We start from the raw sequence: 12,639 nt of genomic DNA, 5'->3' as shown, positions 1-12,639 counted from the left end.
ATGAGGGGAAATTCAAAAGGCAAAGATGACATCATGCCTTACCTCAGCGCAGCTGTCCACCGCACAAACAGTGTGTCACCTTCCTTTAAAAAAAAAAAAAAAAAAAAAAAAAAAAAAGAAAAACGGCGGGAAACGGGGGCCACGCACAGACAGGGCCCCCCCCCTCACAGCACTCAGTCTATTAGTCACTCACTCACTCACTCACTCACTCACTCACTCACTCACTCACTCACTCAGTCAGTCAGTCAGTCAGTCAGTCAGTCAGTTCTGCCTTTCGACAACAGGGGGCAGTAGAGGTGCACCATTCCCGGAAGCACTGCAATACCGGGTCGATGCGTGGAGCGGACGGGGCAAGCCCCACTTCCGGCTCCCTGTTCCAAAAATCCGTTTAATATGTGGTCCCCTCCATGGGGGACGTATCAGATATTAAACTGATAAGAACAGATTTTTTTTTTTTTTTTTTTTTTTTCCTCTTTAATCAACATTTCTGCATACAATCTAAGAACAACACATAAAACTATAAAGCCATTTATCACACACTACCCGTAATAAACTAACATCCATACTAAAACCCATACACATATAAACCCCACTCATAACCTATTAAATCATAATACAACAACGTACATAACACATATTAAAAAGCAATCCTATAATACCACATACATAAAACTTTATAAAAAACTTCAAACCTATAACACCATTACAACACACGTTAAAACAGTATTAAATACATAATTACAGCAGAAATCCTAAAATCTTTAAAATGGTAAAACATCATCCGAAATATCCCCATTAAAACTAAGGTCCCCCCCCGACTCGGCAGCAACTAAAAAAGAGCGTTCATTAGCAAAGTCCTGCTGCCCTGCATAAAAACGTCTCTCTTGGGGGGAGACCAAAACACTTTGCAAATCAATTTGCTCTAAGGGGAAGATCGCTTCTCGGCCTAAAGCAATGTCCTCTTTCCTCCGGGCCTTCTTCCTCCTCCTGCATTGGACAAACCTGGAGGGAGAGGTTGCGCGCTTTTCAGCCACGGCCACTTGACCCTTACCAGGGGACTCCACCGAAGCGCTGGAGGCCGTGGACTCCCCATCGGCACCGGCGAAGGGCTGTTCCTCGCTGTTCTCAGCTCCCCTCTCGGCTCCCCCGTGCATCTCAGCGCAGCCCGGCAGTGCCTGCTGTCGGGCCCCGTCCACAGCCGAACCCCGAGCAACGGCGTCGGCCCAGGACGGTTTGCGCTGAGGGCAGCTCCGGGCCAGATGGTCCTCACCTCTGCACAGGTTACACCGGAGGGGGCCCTTGCAGTCCTTCGCCAGGTGACCGACGTCCAGGCATCTCCAGCACTTCATGGTGGTACAGGAGTCCGCGGTGTGGCCCAGGCCGTGGCACAAGCGGCAGGAGGAGGGTTGCCCGGAGTAAAAAAGGTAGCCCTTGCAACGACCTATAATAAAATAAGCAGGTGGGTGGCTATACCCGTCAGGGGAGCTAGCGTCGGGGCGCAGGCACACCCGGAACTGCCTGCGCCCAGTCCAGACACCCAGCTGGTCTCTCACGTCCCTGTGCCCAGGGACCACGTCGACAAACCTGCCCAGGAAGGCAGCCACCGCTTCAGCTGGAACGAAGGGGTCCAAGACGTGGACGGTGATCACTCTCCGGTCCAGCTTCCACAGTGGCTCCACGTCATAGAACATCCGGCGAAGCTCTTCCTCCAAGCGGCTGCATGCAGCCAACATCCTCTTGTAGCCCTCTTCCGTAGTGCAAGTCACATAGAAGAAGGCCGAAGACTGGTTGCGCTGCACACAGATGATGTCTTCCATGGTGAGTCCCAGGAGGCCGAAGAGCACCTCCCGGATGAAGCTCAGTCTCTCCGGGAAACTCTCCGGTTCCTCCTGGTGAGTCCACTTGAAGGCTGCTGTATGCCGGATGACTACGACGGTCCTGTGTGGGCTCCCGGACATCCTGGCGATGGTGGGCAAGAGAGTCCTCGGGAGCCGGGCAGGGAGTCGACGTGTCCTAGCTGGGTGCCTAAACTAATAAAAGCTGGAAATAAAACCCCAAGCTCACCCTGCGGGAACGGCGGTCAAGCCACCCGAACCTGCACGTTAGGCTTGCAAGGGCTACCCAAAATAAAAAAAGCGCTAAAAGGAGACAACAGCTAGCCCCGTGGCAGCGGCGGTCAAGCCACCTGCTGGTCACGCTTAGGTTCGCTGTTGCCTCCACTAAAAAACCTGGCAATAAAAATCCCTCCAAAAAGCGCTGATAAGAACAGATACTACACTTGATCTTAGCCAAAAGGCCGAGAAGCGATACCCACAAATTGCGCCCCGCCGGGCGCCGGCATGCGGGATGCCGACGGAGCTGGCGCGGCTCAGCCCTCACCAGCCCCTCTGGCAGGTGTCGCCCGGCGAGTCCACGCGTGATCCAGGGAGACCACAGCCGCGCCACCGGGCACCTAACGCCAGCCGCTAAGCCGGGCCCAGTCTTCCTTTGACAGCAGCAGTGCAGCTCTGCTTGGGCAGAGCCTCCAAAAATACCATGAACTCATCGCTATCCCTCTCCACGGAAATCTTTAGTAAAAGGCGAAAGATTTATACGGGATGAAGAGAGACCCGAGTCGATATGGGGCCGCCGCCAAGCCCGTCGCCGTTAGCCGGGCCTGCGTGACGCCCCCGCTCGGAGTAGAATGCCCAGGGGCGTCGCAGCCGCCGTCCTCGGGGCCCCGACTCCTCCCTGTCCTCCTGTCCTCTCAAAAGACAGCAATCATTTTAACAAACATGAGGGGAAATTCAAAAGGCAAAGATGACATCATGCCTTACCTCAGCGCAGCTGTCCACCGCACAAACAGTGTGTCACCTTCCTTTAAAAAAAAAAAAAAAAAAAAAAAAAAAAAAGAAAAACGGCGGGAAACGGGGGCCACGCACAGACAGGGCCCCCCCCCTCACAGCACTCAGTCTATTAGTCACTCACTCACTCACTCACTCACTCACTCACTCACTCACTCACTCAGTCAGTCAGTCAGTCAGTCAGTCAGTTCTGCCTTTCGACAACAGGGGGCAGTAGAGGTGCACCATTCCCGGAAGCACTGCAATACCGGGTCGATGCGTGGAGCGGACGGGGCAAGCCCCACTTCCGGCTCCCTGTTCCAAAAATCCGTTTAATATGTGGTCCCCTCCATGGGGGACGTATCAGATATTAAACTGATAAGAACAGATACTACACTTGATCTTAGCCAAAAGGCCGAGAAGCGATACCCACAAATTGCGCCCCGCCGGGCGCCGGCATGCGGGATGCCGACGGAGCTGGCGCGGCTCAGCCCTCACCAGCCCCTCTGGCAGGTGTCGCCCGGCGAGTCCACGCGTGATCCAGGGAGACCACAGCCGCGCCACCGGGCACCTAACGCCAGCCGCTAAGCCGGGCCCAGTCTTCCTTTGACAGCAGCAGTGCAGCTCTGCTTGGGCAGAGCCTCCAAAAATACCATGAACTCATCGCTATCCCTCTCCACGGAAATCTTTAGTAAAAGGCGAAAGATTTATACGGGATGAAGAGAGACCCGAGTCGATATGGGGCCGCCGCCAAGCCCGTCGCCGTTAGCCGGGCCTGCGTGACGCCCCCGCTCGGAGTAGAATGCCCAGGGGCGTCGCAGCCGCCGTCCTCGGGGCCCCGACTCCTCCCTGTCCTCCTGTCCTCTCAAAAGACAGCAATCATTTTAACAAACATGAGGGGAAATTCAAAAGGCAAAGATGACATCATGCCTTACCTCAGCGCAGCTGTCCACCGCACAAACAGTGTGTCACCTTCCTTTAAAAAAAAAAAAAAAAAAAAAAAAAAAAAAGAAAAACGGCGGGAAACGGGGGCCACGCACAGACAGGGCCCCCCCCCTCACAGCACTCAGTCTATTAGTCACTCACTCACTCACTCACTCACTCACTCACTCACTCACTCACTCACTCAGTCAGTCAGTCAGTCAGTCAGTCAGTCAGTTCTGCCTTTCGACAACAGGGGGCAGTAGAGGTGCACCATTCCCGGAAGCACTGCAATACCGGGTCGATGCGTGGAGCGGACGGGGCAAGCCCCACTTCCGGCTCCCTGTTCCAAAAATCCGTTTAATATGTGGTCCCCTCCATGGGGGACGTATCAGATATTAAACTGATAAGAACAGATACTACACTTGATCTTAGCCAAAAGGCCGAGAAGCGATACCCACAAATTGCGCCCCGCCGGGCGCCGGCATGCGGGATGCCGACGGAGCTGGCGCGGCTCAGCCCTCACCAGCCCCTCTGGCAGGTGTCGCCCGGCGAGTCCACGCGTGATCCAGGGAGACCACAGCCGCGCCACCGGGCACCTAACGCCAGCCGCTAAGCCGGGCCCAGTCTTCCTTTGACAGCAGCAGTGCAGCTCTGCTTGGGCAGAGCCTCCAAAAATACCATGAACTCATCGCTATCCCTCTCCACGGAAATCTTTAGTAAAAGGCGAAAGATTTATACGGGATGAAGAGAGACCCGAGTCGATATGGGGCCGCCGCCAAGCCCGTCGCCGTTAGCCGGGCCTGCGTGACGCCCCCGCTCGGAGTAGAATGCCCAGGGGCGTCGCAGCCGCCGTCCTCGGGCCCCGACTCCTCCCTGTCCTCCTGTCCTCTCAAAAGACAGCAATCATTTTAACAAACATGAGGGGAAATTCAAAAGGCAAAGATGACATCATGCCTTACCTCAGCGCAGCTGTCCACCGCACAAACAGTGTGTCACCTTCCTTTAAAAAAAAAAAAAAAAAAAAAAAAAAAAAAAAGAAAAACGGCGGGAAACGGGGGCCACGCACAGACAGGGCCCCCCCCTCACAGCACTCAGTCTATTAGTCACTCACTCACACACTCACTCACTCACTCACTCACTCACTCACTCACTCACTCGCTCAGTCAGTCAGTCAGTCAGTCAGTTCTGCCTTTCGACAACAGGGGGCAGTAGAGGTGCACCATTCCCGGAAGCACTGCAATACCGGGTCGATGCGTGGAGCGGACCGGGGCAAGCCCCACTTCCGGCTCCCTGTTCCAAAAATCCGTTTAATATGTGGTCCCTCCATGGGGACGTATCAGATATTAAACTGATAAGAACAGATACTACACTTGATCTTAGCCAAAAGGGCCGAGAAGCGATACCCACAAATTGCGCCCCGCCGGGCGCCGGCATGCGGGATGCCGACGGAGCTGGCGCGGCTCAGCCCTCACCAGCCCCTCTGGCAGGTGTCGCCCGGCGAGTCCACGCGTGATCCAGGGAGACCACAGCCGCGCCACCGGGCACCTAACGCCAGCCGCTAAGCCGGGCCCAGTCTTCCTTTGACAGCAGCAGTGCAGCTCTGCTTGGGCAGAGCCTCCAAAATACCATGAACTCATCGCTATCCCTCTCCACGGAAATCTTTAGTAAAAGGCGAAAGATTTATACGGGATGAAGAGAGACCCGAGTCGATATGGGGCCGCCGCCAAGCCCGTCGCCGTTAGCCGGGCCTGCGTGACGCCCCCGCTCGGAGTAGAATGCCCAGGGGCGTCGCAGCCGCCGTCCTCGGGGCCCCGACTCCTCCCTGTCTCCTGTCCTCTCAAAAGACAGCAATCATTTTAACAAACATGAGGGGAAATTCAAAAGGCAAAGATGACATCATGCCTTACCTCAGCGCAGCTGTCCACCGCACAAACAGTGTGTCACCTTCCTTTAAAAAAAAAAAAAAAAAAAAAAAAAAAAAAGAAAAACGGCGGGAAACGGGGGCCACGCAACAGACAGGGCCCCCCCCCTCACAGCACTCAGTCTATTAGTCACTCACTCACTCACTCACTCACTCACTCAGTCAGTCAGTCTCAGTCAGTCAGTCAGTCAGTCAGTTCTGCCTTTCGACAACAGGGGGCAGTAGAGGTGCACCATTCCCGGAAGCACTGCAATACCGGGTCGATGCGTGGAGCGGACGGGGCAAGCCCCACTTCCGGCTCCCTGTTCCAAAAATCCGTTTAATATGTGGTCCCCTCCATGGGGACGTATCAGATTAAACTGATAAGAACAGATACTACACTTGATCTTAGCCAAAAGGCCGATGAAGCGATACCCACAAATATGCGCCCCTGCGCCCCGCCGGGCGCCGGCATGCGGGATGCCGACGGAGCTGGCGCGGCTCAGCCCTCACCAGCCCCTCTGGCAGGTGTCGCCCGGCGAGTCCACGCGTGATCCAGGGAGACCACAGCCGCGCCACCGGGCACCTAACGCCAGCCGCTAAGCCGGGCCCAGTCTTCCTTTGACAGCAGCAGTGCAGCTCTGCTTGGGCAGAGCCTCCAAAAATACCATGAACTCATCGCTATCCCTCTCCACGGAAATCTTTAGTAAAAGGCGAAAGATTTATACGGGATGAAGAGAGACCCGAGTCGATATGGGGCCGCCGCCAAGCCCGTCGCCGTTAGCCGGGCCTGCGTGACGCCCCCGCTCGGAGTAGAATGCCCAGGGGCGTCGCAGCCGCCGTCCTCGGGGCCCCGACTCCTCCCTGTCCTCCTGTCCTCTCAAAAGACAGCAATCATTTTAACAAACATGAGGGGAAATTCAAAAGGCAAAGATGACATCATGCCTTACCTCAGCGCAGCTGTCCACCGCACAAACAGTGTGTCACCTTCCTTTAAAAAAAAAAAAAAAAAAAAAAAAAAAAAAGAAAAACGGCGGGAAACGGGGGCCACGCACAGACAGGGCCCCCCCCCTCACAGCACTCAGTCTATTACTCACTCACTCACTCACTCACTCACTCACTCACTCACTCAGTCAGTCAGTCAGTCAGTCAGTCAGTTCTGCCTTTCGACAACAGGGGGCAGTAGAGGTGCACCATTCCCGGAAGCACTGCAATACCGGGTCGATGCGTGGAGCGGACGGGGCAAGCCCCACTTCCGGCTCCCTGTTCCAAAAATCCGTTTAATATGTGGTCCCCTCCATGGGGGACGTATCAGATATTAAACTGATAAGAACAGATACTACACTTGATCTTAGCCAAAAGGCCGAGAAGCGATACCCACAAATTGCGCCCCGCCGGGCGCCGGCATGCGGGATGCCGACGGAGCTGGCGCGGCTCAGCCCTCACCAGCCCCTCTGGCAGGTGTCGCCCGGCGAGTCCACGCGTGATCCAGGGAGACCACAGCCGCGCCACCGGGCACCTAACGCCAGCCGCTAAGCCGGGCCCAGTCTTCCTTTGACAGCAGCAGTGCAGCTCTGCTTGGGCAGAGCCTCCAAAAATACCATGAACTCATCGCTATCCCTCTCCACGGAAATCTTTAGTAAAAGGCGAAAGATTTATACGGGATGAAGAGAGACCCGAGTCGATATGGGGCCGCCGCCAAGCCCGTCGCCGTTAGCCGGGCCTGCGTGACGCCCCCGCTCGGAGTAGAATGCCCAGGGGCGTCGCAGCCGCCGTCCTCGGGGCCCCGACTCCTCCCTGTCCTCCTGTCCTCTCAAAAGACAGCAATCATTTTAACAAACATGAGGGGAAATTCAAAAGGCAAAGATGACATCATGCCTTACCTCAGCGCAGCTGTCCACCGCACAAACAGTGTGTCACCTTCCTTTAAAAAAAAAAAAAAAAAAAAAAAAAAAAAAGAAAAACGGCGGGAAACGGGGGCCACGCACAGACAGGGCCCCCCCCCTCACAGCACTCAGTCTATTAGTCACTCACTCACTCACTCAGTCAGTCAGTCAGTCAGTTCTGCCTTTCGACAACAGGGGGCAGTAGAGGTGCACCATTCCCGGAAGCACTGCAATACCGGGTCGATGCGTGGAGCGGACGGGGCAAGCCCCACTTCCGGCTCCCTGTTCCAAAAATCCGTTTAATATGTGGTCCCCTCCATGGGGGACGTATCAGATATTAAACTGATAAGAACAGATACTACACTTGATCTTAGCCAAAAGGCCGAGAAGCGATACCCACAAATTGCGCCCCGCCGGGCGCCGGCATGCGGGATGCCGACGGAGCTGGCGCGGCTCAGCCCTCACCAGCCCCTCTGGCAGGTGTCGCCCGGCGAGTCCACGCGTGATCCAGGGAGACCACAGCCGCGCCACCGGGCACCTAACGCCAGCCGCTAAGCCGGGCCCAGTCTTCCTTTGACAGCAGCAGTGCAGCTCTGCTTGGGCAGAGCCTCCAAAAATACCATGAACTCATCGCTATCCCTCTCCACGGAAATCTTTAGTAAAAGGCGAAAGATTTATACGGGATGAAGAGAGACCCGAGTCGATATGGGGCCGCCGCCAAGCCCGTCGCCGTTAGCCGGGCCTGCGTGACGCCCCCGCTCGGAGTAGAATGCCCAGGGGCGTCGCAGCCGCCGTCCTCGGGGCCCCGACTCCTCCCTGTCCTCCTGTCCTCTCAAAAGACAGCAATCATTTTAACAAACATGAGGGGAAATTCAAAAGGCAAAGATGACATCATGCCTTACCTCAGCGCAGCTGTCCACCGCACAAACAGTGTGTCACCTTCCTTTAAAAAAAAAAAAAAAAAAAAAAAAAAAAAAGAAAAACGGCGGGAAACGGGGGCCACGCACAGACAGGGCCCCCCCCCTCACAGCACTCAGTCTATTAGTCACTCACTCACTCACTCACTCACTCACTCACTCACTCACTCACTCACTCAGTCAGTCAGTCAGTCAGTCAGTCAGTCAGTTCTGCCTTTCGACAACAGGGGGCAGTAGAGGTGCACCATTCCCGGAAGCACTGCAATACCGGGTCGATGCGTGGAGCGGACGGGGCAAGCCCCACTTCCGGCTCCCTGTTCCAAAAATCCGTTTAATATGTGGTCCCCTCCATGGGGGACGTATCAGATATTAAACTGATAAGAACAGATACTACACTTGATCTTAGCCAAAAGGCCGAGAAGCGATACCCACAAATTGCGCCCCGCCGGGCGCCGGCATGCGGGATGCCGACGGAGCTGGCGCGGCTCAGCCCTCACCAGCCCCTCTGGCAGGTGTCGCCCGGCGAGTCCACGCGTGATCCAGGGAGACCACAGCCGCGCCACCGGGCACCTAACGCCAGCCGCTAAGCCGGGCCCAGTCTTCCTTTGACAGCAGCAGTGCAGCTCTGCTTGGGCAGAGCCTCCAAAAATACCATGAACTCATCGCTATCCCTCTCCACGGAAATCTTTAGTAAAAGGCGAAAGATTTATACGGGATGAAGAGAGACCCGAGTCGATATGGGGCCGCCGCCAAGCCCGTCGCCGTTAGCCGGGCCTGCGTGACGCCCCCGCTCGGAGTAGAATGCCCAGGGGCGTCGCAGCCGCCGTCCTCGGGGCCCCGACTCCTCCCTGTCCTCCTGTCCTCTCAAAAGACAGCAATCATTTTAACAAACATGAGGGGAAATTCAAAAGGCAAAGATGACATCATGCCTTACCTCAGCGCAGCTGTCCACCGCACAAACAGTGTGTCACCTTCCTTTAAAAAATAAAAAAAAAAATAAAAAAAAAAAGAAAAACGGCGGGAAACGGGGGGCCACGCACAGACAGGGTCCCCCCCCCTCACAGCACTCAGTCTATTAGTCACTCACTCACTCACTCACTCACTCACTCACTCACTCAGTCAGTCAGTCAGTTCTGCCTTTCGACAACAGGGGGCAGTAGAGGTGCACCATTCCCGGAAGCACTGCAATACCGGGTCGATGCGTGGAGCGGACGGGGCAAGCCCCACTTCCGGCTCCCTGTTCCAAAAATCCGTTTAATATGTGGTCCCCTCCATGGGGGACGTATCAGATATTAAACTGATAAGAACAGATACTACACTTGATCTTAGCCAAAAGGCCGAGAAGCGATACCCACAAATTGCGCCCCGCCGGGCGCCGGCATGCGGGATGCCGACGGAGCTGGCGCGGCTCAGCCCTCACCAGCCCCTCTGGCAGGTGTCGCCCGGCGAGTCCACGCGTGATCCAGGGAGACCACAGCCGCGCCACCGGGCACCTAACGCCAGCCGCTAAGCCGGGCCCAGTCTTCCTTTGACAGCAGCAGTGCAGCTCTGCTTGGGCAGAGCCTCCAAAAATACCATGAACTCATCGCTATCCCTCTCCACGGAAATCTTTAGTAAAAGGCGAAAGATTTATACGGGATGAAGAGAGACCCGAGTCGATATGGGGCCGCCGCCAAGCCCGTCGCCGTTAGCCGGGCCTGCGTGACGCCCCCGCTCGGAGTAGAATGCCCAGGGGCGTCGCAGCCGCCGTCCTCGGGGCCCCGACTCCTCCCTGTCCTCCTGTCCTCTCAAAAGACAGCAATCATTTTAACAAACATGAGGGGAAATTCAAAAGGCAAAGATGACATCATGCCTTACCTCAGCGCAGCTGTCCACCGCACAAACAGTGTGTCACCTTCCTTTAAAAAAAAAAAAAAAAAAAAAAAAAAAAAAGAAAAACGGCGGGAAACGGGGGCCACGCACAGACAGGGCCCCCCCCCTCACAGCACTCAGTCTATTAGTCACTCACTCACTCACTCACTCACTCACTCACTCACTCACTCACTCACTCAGTCAGTCAGTCAGTCAGTCAGTCAGTCAGTTCTGCCTTTCGACAACAGGGGGCAGTAGAGGTGCACCATTCCCGGAAGCACTGCAATACCGGGTCGATGCGTGGAGCGGACGGGGCAAGCCCCACTTCCGGCTCCCTGTTCCAAAAATCCGTTTAATATGTGGTCCCCTCCATGGGGGACGTATCAGATATTAAACTGATAAGAACAGATACTACACTTGATCTTAGCCAAAAGGCCGAGAAGCGATACCCACAAATTGCGCCCCGCCGGGCGCCGGCATGCGGGATGCCGACGGAGCTGGCGCGGCTCAGCCCTCACCAGCCCCTCTGGCAGGTGTCGCCCGGCGAGTCCACGCGTGATCCAGGGAGACCACAGCCGCGCCACCGGGCACCTAACGCCAGCCGCTAAGCCGGGCCCAGTCTTCCTTTGACAGCAGCAGTGCAGCTCTGCTTGGGCAGAGCCTCCAAAAATACCATGAACTCATCGCTATCCCTCTCCACGGAAATCTTTAGTAAAAGGCGAAAGATTTATACGGGATGAAGAGAGACCCGAGTCGATATGGGGCCGCCGCCAAGCCCGTCGCCGTTAGCCGGGCCTGCGTGACGCCCCCGCTCGGAGTAGAATGCCCAGGGGCGTCGCAGCCGCCGTCCTCGGGGCCCCGACTCCTCCCTGTCCTCCTGTCCTCTCAAAAGACAGCAATCATTTTAACAAACATGAGGGGAAATTCAAAAGGCAAAGATGACATCATGCCTTACCTCAGCGCAGCTGTCCACCGCACAAACAGTGTGTCACCTTCCTTTAAAAAAAAAAAAAAAAAAAAAAAAAAAAAAGAAAAACGGCGGGAAACGGGGGCCACGCACAGACAGGGCCCCCCCCCTCACAGCACTCAGTCTATTAGTCACTCACTCACTCACTCAGTCAGTCAGTCAGTCAGTTCTGCCTTTCGACAACAGGGGGCAGTAGAGGTGCACCATTCCCGGAAGCACTGCAATACCGGGTCGATGCGTGGAGCGGACGGGGCAAGCCCCACTTCCGGCTCCCTGTTCCAAAAATCCGTTTAATATGTGGTCCCCTCCATGGGGGACGTATCAGATATTAAACTGATAAGAACAGATACTACACTTGATCTTAGCCAAAAGGCCGAGAAGCGATACCCACAAATTGCGCCCCGCCGGGCGCCGGCATGCGGGATGCCGACGGAGCTGGCGCGGCTCAGCCCTCACCAGCCCCTCTGGCAGGTGTCGCCCGGCGAGTCCACGCGTGATCCAGGGAGACCACAGCCGCGCCACCGGGCACCTAACGCCAGCCGCTAAGCCGGGCCCAGTCTTCCTTTGACAGCAGCAGTGCAGCTCTGCTTGGGCAGAGCCTCCAAAAATACCATGAACTCATCGCTATCCCTCTCCACGGAAATCTTTAGTAAAAGGCGAAAGATTTATACGGGATGAAGAGAGACCCGAGTCGATATGGGGCCGCCGCCAAGCCCGTCGCCGTTAGCCGGGCCTGCGTGACGCCCCCGCTCGGAGTAGAATGCCCAGGGGCGTCGCAGCCGCCGTCCTCGGGGCCCCGACTCCTCCCTGTCCTCCTGTCCTCTCAAAAGACAGCAATCATTTTAACAAACATGAGGGGAAATTCAAAAGGCAAAGATGACATCATGCCTTACCTCAGCGCAGCTGTCCACCGCACAAACAGTGTGTCACCTTCCTTTAAAAAAAAAAAAAAAAAAAAAAAAAAAAAAGAAAAACGGCGGGAAACGGGGGCCACGCACAGACAGGGCCCCCCCCCTCACAGCACTCAGTCTATTAGTCACTCACTCACTCACTCACTCACTCACTCACTCACTCACTCAGTCAGTCAGTCAGTCAGTCAGTCAGTCAGTTCTGCCTTTCGACAACAGGGGGCAGTAGAGGTGCACCATTCCCGGAAGCACTGCAATACCGGGTCGATGCGTGGAGCGGACGGGGCAAGCCCCACTTCCGGCTCCCTGTTCCAAAAATCCGTTTAATATGTGGTCCCCTCCATGGGGGACGTATCAGATATTAAACTGATAAGAACAGATACTACACTTGATCTTAGCCAAAAGGCCGAGAAGCGATACCCACAAATTGCGCCCCGCCGGGCGCCGGCATGCGGGATGCCGAC

At 55.8% G+C, this 12,639-nt stretch overlaps 22 non-coding genes and 2 pseudogenes across 22 annotated transcripts; all 24 read right to left on the bottom strand.

The window, feature by feature from the left end:
* Positions 1 to 291: 291 nt before the first annotated feature.
* LOC140584178 (U2 spliceosomal RNA) lies at positions 292 to 521 on the bottom strand (annotated as a pseudogene).
* A 1,677-nt stretch (positions 522 to 2,198) lies between these two features.
* LOC140584227 (U2 spliceosomal RNA) lies at positions 2,199 to 2,308 on the bottom strand (annotated as a pseudogene).
* A 195-nt stretch (positions 2,309 to 2,503) lies between these two features.
* On the bottom strand, positions 2,504 to 2,617 carry LOC140584446 (U5 spliceosomal RNA). Its single transcript, XR_011986408.1, has one exon. It is a non-coding gene; the product is annotated as a U5 spliceosomal RNA (small nuclear RNA).
* Positions 2,618 to 3,057: 440 nt separating this feature from the next.
* On the bottom strand, positions 3,058 to 3,249 carry LOC140585000 (U2 spliceosomal RNA). The gene has a single exon (XR_011986960.1). It is a non-coding gene; the product is annotated as a U2 spliceosomal RNA (small nuclear RNA).
* A 195-nt stretch (positions 3,250 to 3,444) lies between these two features.
* LOC140584445 (U5 spliceosomal RNA) lies at positions 3,445 to 3,558 on the bottom strand. The gene has a single exon (XR_011986407.1). It is a non-coding gene; the product is annotated as a U5 spliceosomal RNA (small nuclear RNA).
* A 448-nt stretch (positions 3,559 to 4,006) lies between these two features.
* LOC140584999 (U2 spliceosomal RNA) lies at positions 4,007 to 4,198 on the bottom strand. The gene has a single exon (XR_011986959.1). It is a non-coding gene; the product is annotated as a U2 spliceosomal RNA (small nuclear RNA).
* A 195-nt stretch (positions 4,199 to 4,393) lies between these two features.
* On the bottom strand, positions 4,394 to 4,507 carry LOC140584444 (U5 spliceosomal RNA). Its single transcript, XR_011986406.1, has one exon. It is a non-coding gene; the product is annotated as a U5 spliceosomal RNA (small nuclear RNA).
* A 448-nt stretch (positions 4,508 to 4,955) lies between these two features.
* On the bottom strand, positions 4,956 to 5,147 carry LOC140584106 (U2 spliceosomal RNA). Its single transcript, XR_011986142.1, has one exon. It is a non-coding gene; the product is annotated as a U2 spliceosomal RNA (small nuclear RNA).
* Positions 5,148 to 5,342: 195 nt separating this feature from the next.
* Positions 5,343 to 5,455, bottom strand: LOC140584966 (U5 spliceosomal RNA). The gene has a single exon (XR_011986928.1). It is a non-coding gene; the product is annotated as a U5 spliceosomal RNA (small nuclear RNA).
* Positions 5,456 to 5,889: 434 nt separating this feature from the next.
* Positions 5,890 to 6,079, bottom strand: LOC140584111 (U2 spliceosomal RNA). Its single transcript, XR_011986147.1, has one exon. It is a non-coding gene; the product is annotated as a U2 spliceosomal RNA (small nuclear RNA).
* Positions 6,080 to 6,283: 204 nt separating this feature from the next.
* LOC140584443 (U5 spliceosomal RNA) lies at positions 6,284 to 6,397 on the bottom strand. Its single transcript, XR_011986405.1, has one exon. It is a non-coding gene; the product is annotated as a U5 spliceosomal RNA (small nuclear RNA).
* A 432-nt stretch (positions 6,398 to 6,829) lies between these two features.
* Positions 6,830 to 7,021, bottom strand: LOC140584998 (U2 spliceosomal RNA). The gene has a single exon (XR_011986958.1). It is a non-coding gene; the product is annotated as a U2 spliceosomal RNA (small nuclear RNA).
* Positions 7,022 to 7,216: 195 nt separating this feature from the next.
* Positions 7,217 to 7,330, bottom strand: LOC140584442 (U5 spliceosomal RNA). The gene has a single exon (XR_011986404.1). It is a non-coding gene; the product is annotated as a U5 spliceosomal RNA (small nuclear RNA).
* Positions 7,331 to 7,734: 404 nt separating this feature from the next.
* On the bottom strand, positions 7,735 to 7,926 carry LOC140584996 (U2 spliceosomal RNA). The gene has a single exon (XR_011986956.1). It is a non-coding gene; the product is annotated as a U2 spliceosomal RNA (small nuclear RNA).
* A 195-nt stretch (positions 7,927 to 8,121) lies between these two features.
* Positions 8,122 to 8,235, bottom strand: LOC140584440 (U5 spliceosomal RNA). The gene has a single exon (XR_011986402.1). It is a non-coding gene; the product is annotated as a U5 spliceosomal RNA (small nuclear RNA).
* A 448-nt stretch (positions 8,236 to 8,683) lies between these two features.
* LOC140584995 (U2 spliceosomal RNA) lies at positions 8,684 to 8,875 on the bottom strand. Its single transcript, XR_011986955.1, has one exon. It is a non-coding gene; the product is annotated as a U2 spliceosomal RNA (small nuclear RNA).
* A 195-nt stretch (positions 8,876 to 9,070) lies between these two features.
* Positions 9,071 to 9,184, bottom strand: LOC140584439 (U5 spliceosomal RNA). Its single transcript, XR_011986401.1, has one exon. It is a non-coding gene; the product is annotated as a U5 spliceosomal RNA (small nuclear RNA).
* A 422-nt stretch (positions 9,185 to 9,606) lies between these two features.
* On the bottom strand, positions 9,607 to 9,798 carry LOC140584994 (U2 spliceosomal RNA). Its single transcript, XR_011986954.1, has one exon. It is a non-coding gene; the product is annotated as a U2 spliceosomal RNA (small nuclear RNA).
* Positions 9,799 to 9,993: 195 nt separating this feature from the next.
* LOC140584438 (U5 spliceosomal RNA) lies at positions 9,994 to 10,107 on the bottom strand. Its single transcript, XR_011986400.1, has one exon. It is a non-coding gene; the product is annotated as a U5 spliceosomal RNA (small nuclear RNA).
* Positions 10,108 to 10,555: 448 nt separating this feature from the next.
* LOC140584993 (U2 spliceosomal RNA) lies at positions 10,556 to 10,747 on the bottom strand. Its single transcript, XR_011986953.1, has one exon. It is a non-coding gene; the product is annotated as a U2 spliceosomal RNA (small nuclear RNA).
* Positions 10,748 to 10,942: 195 nt separating this feature from the next.
* On the bottom strand, positions 10,943 to 11,056 carry LOC140584437 (U5 spliceosomal RNA). The gene has a single exon (XR_011986399.1). It is a non-coding gene; the product is annotated as a U5 spliceosomal RNA (small nuclear RNA).
* Positions 11,057 to 11,460: 404 nt separating this feature from the next.
* On the bottom strand, positions 11,461 to 11,652 carry LOC140584992 (U2 spliceosomal RNA). The gene has a single exon (XR_011986952.1). It is a non-coding gene; the product is annotated as a U2 spliceosomal RNA (small nuclear RNA).
* Positions 11,653 to 11,847: 195 nt separating this feature from the next.
* Positions 11,848 to 11,961, bottom strand: LOC140584436 (U5 spliceosomal RNA). Its single transcript, XR_011986398.1, has one exon. It is a non-coding gene; the product is annotated as a U5 spliceosomal RNA (small nuclear RNA).
* Positions 11,962 to 12,401: 440 nt separating this feature from the next.
* Positions 12,402 to 12,593, bottom strand: LOC140584990 (U2 spliceosomal RNA). Its single transcript, XR_011986950.1, has one exon. It is a non-coding gene; the product is annotated as a U2 spliceosomal RNA (small nuclear RNA).
* Positions 12,594 to 12,639: the final 46 nt, after the last annotated feature.

The sequence above is a fragment of the Paramormyrops kingsleyae genome, unplaced genomic scaffold (assembly GCF_048594095.1).
Source record: "Paramormyrops kingsleyae isolate MSU_618 unplaced genomic scaffold, PKINGS_0.4 ups31, whole genome shotgun sequence".
Classification (NCBI taxonomy): Eukaryota; Metazoa; Chordata; class Actinopteri; order Osteoglossiformes; family Mormyridae; genus Paramormyrops; species Paramormyrops kingsleyae.
The sequence above is the reverse complement of the archived record's forward strand: the minus strand, read 5'-3'. Positions and strand labels throughout refer to the sequence as shown.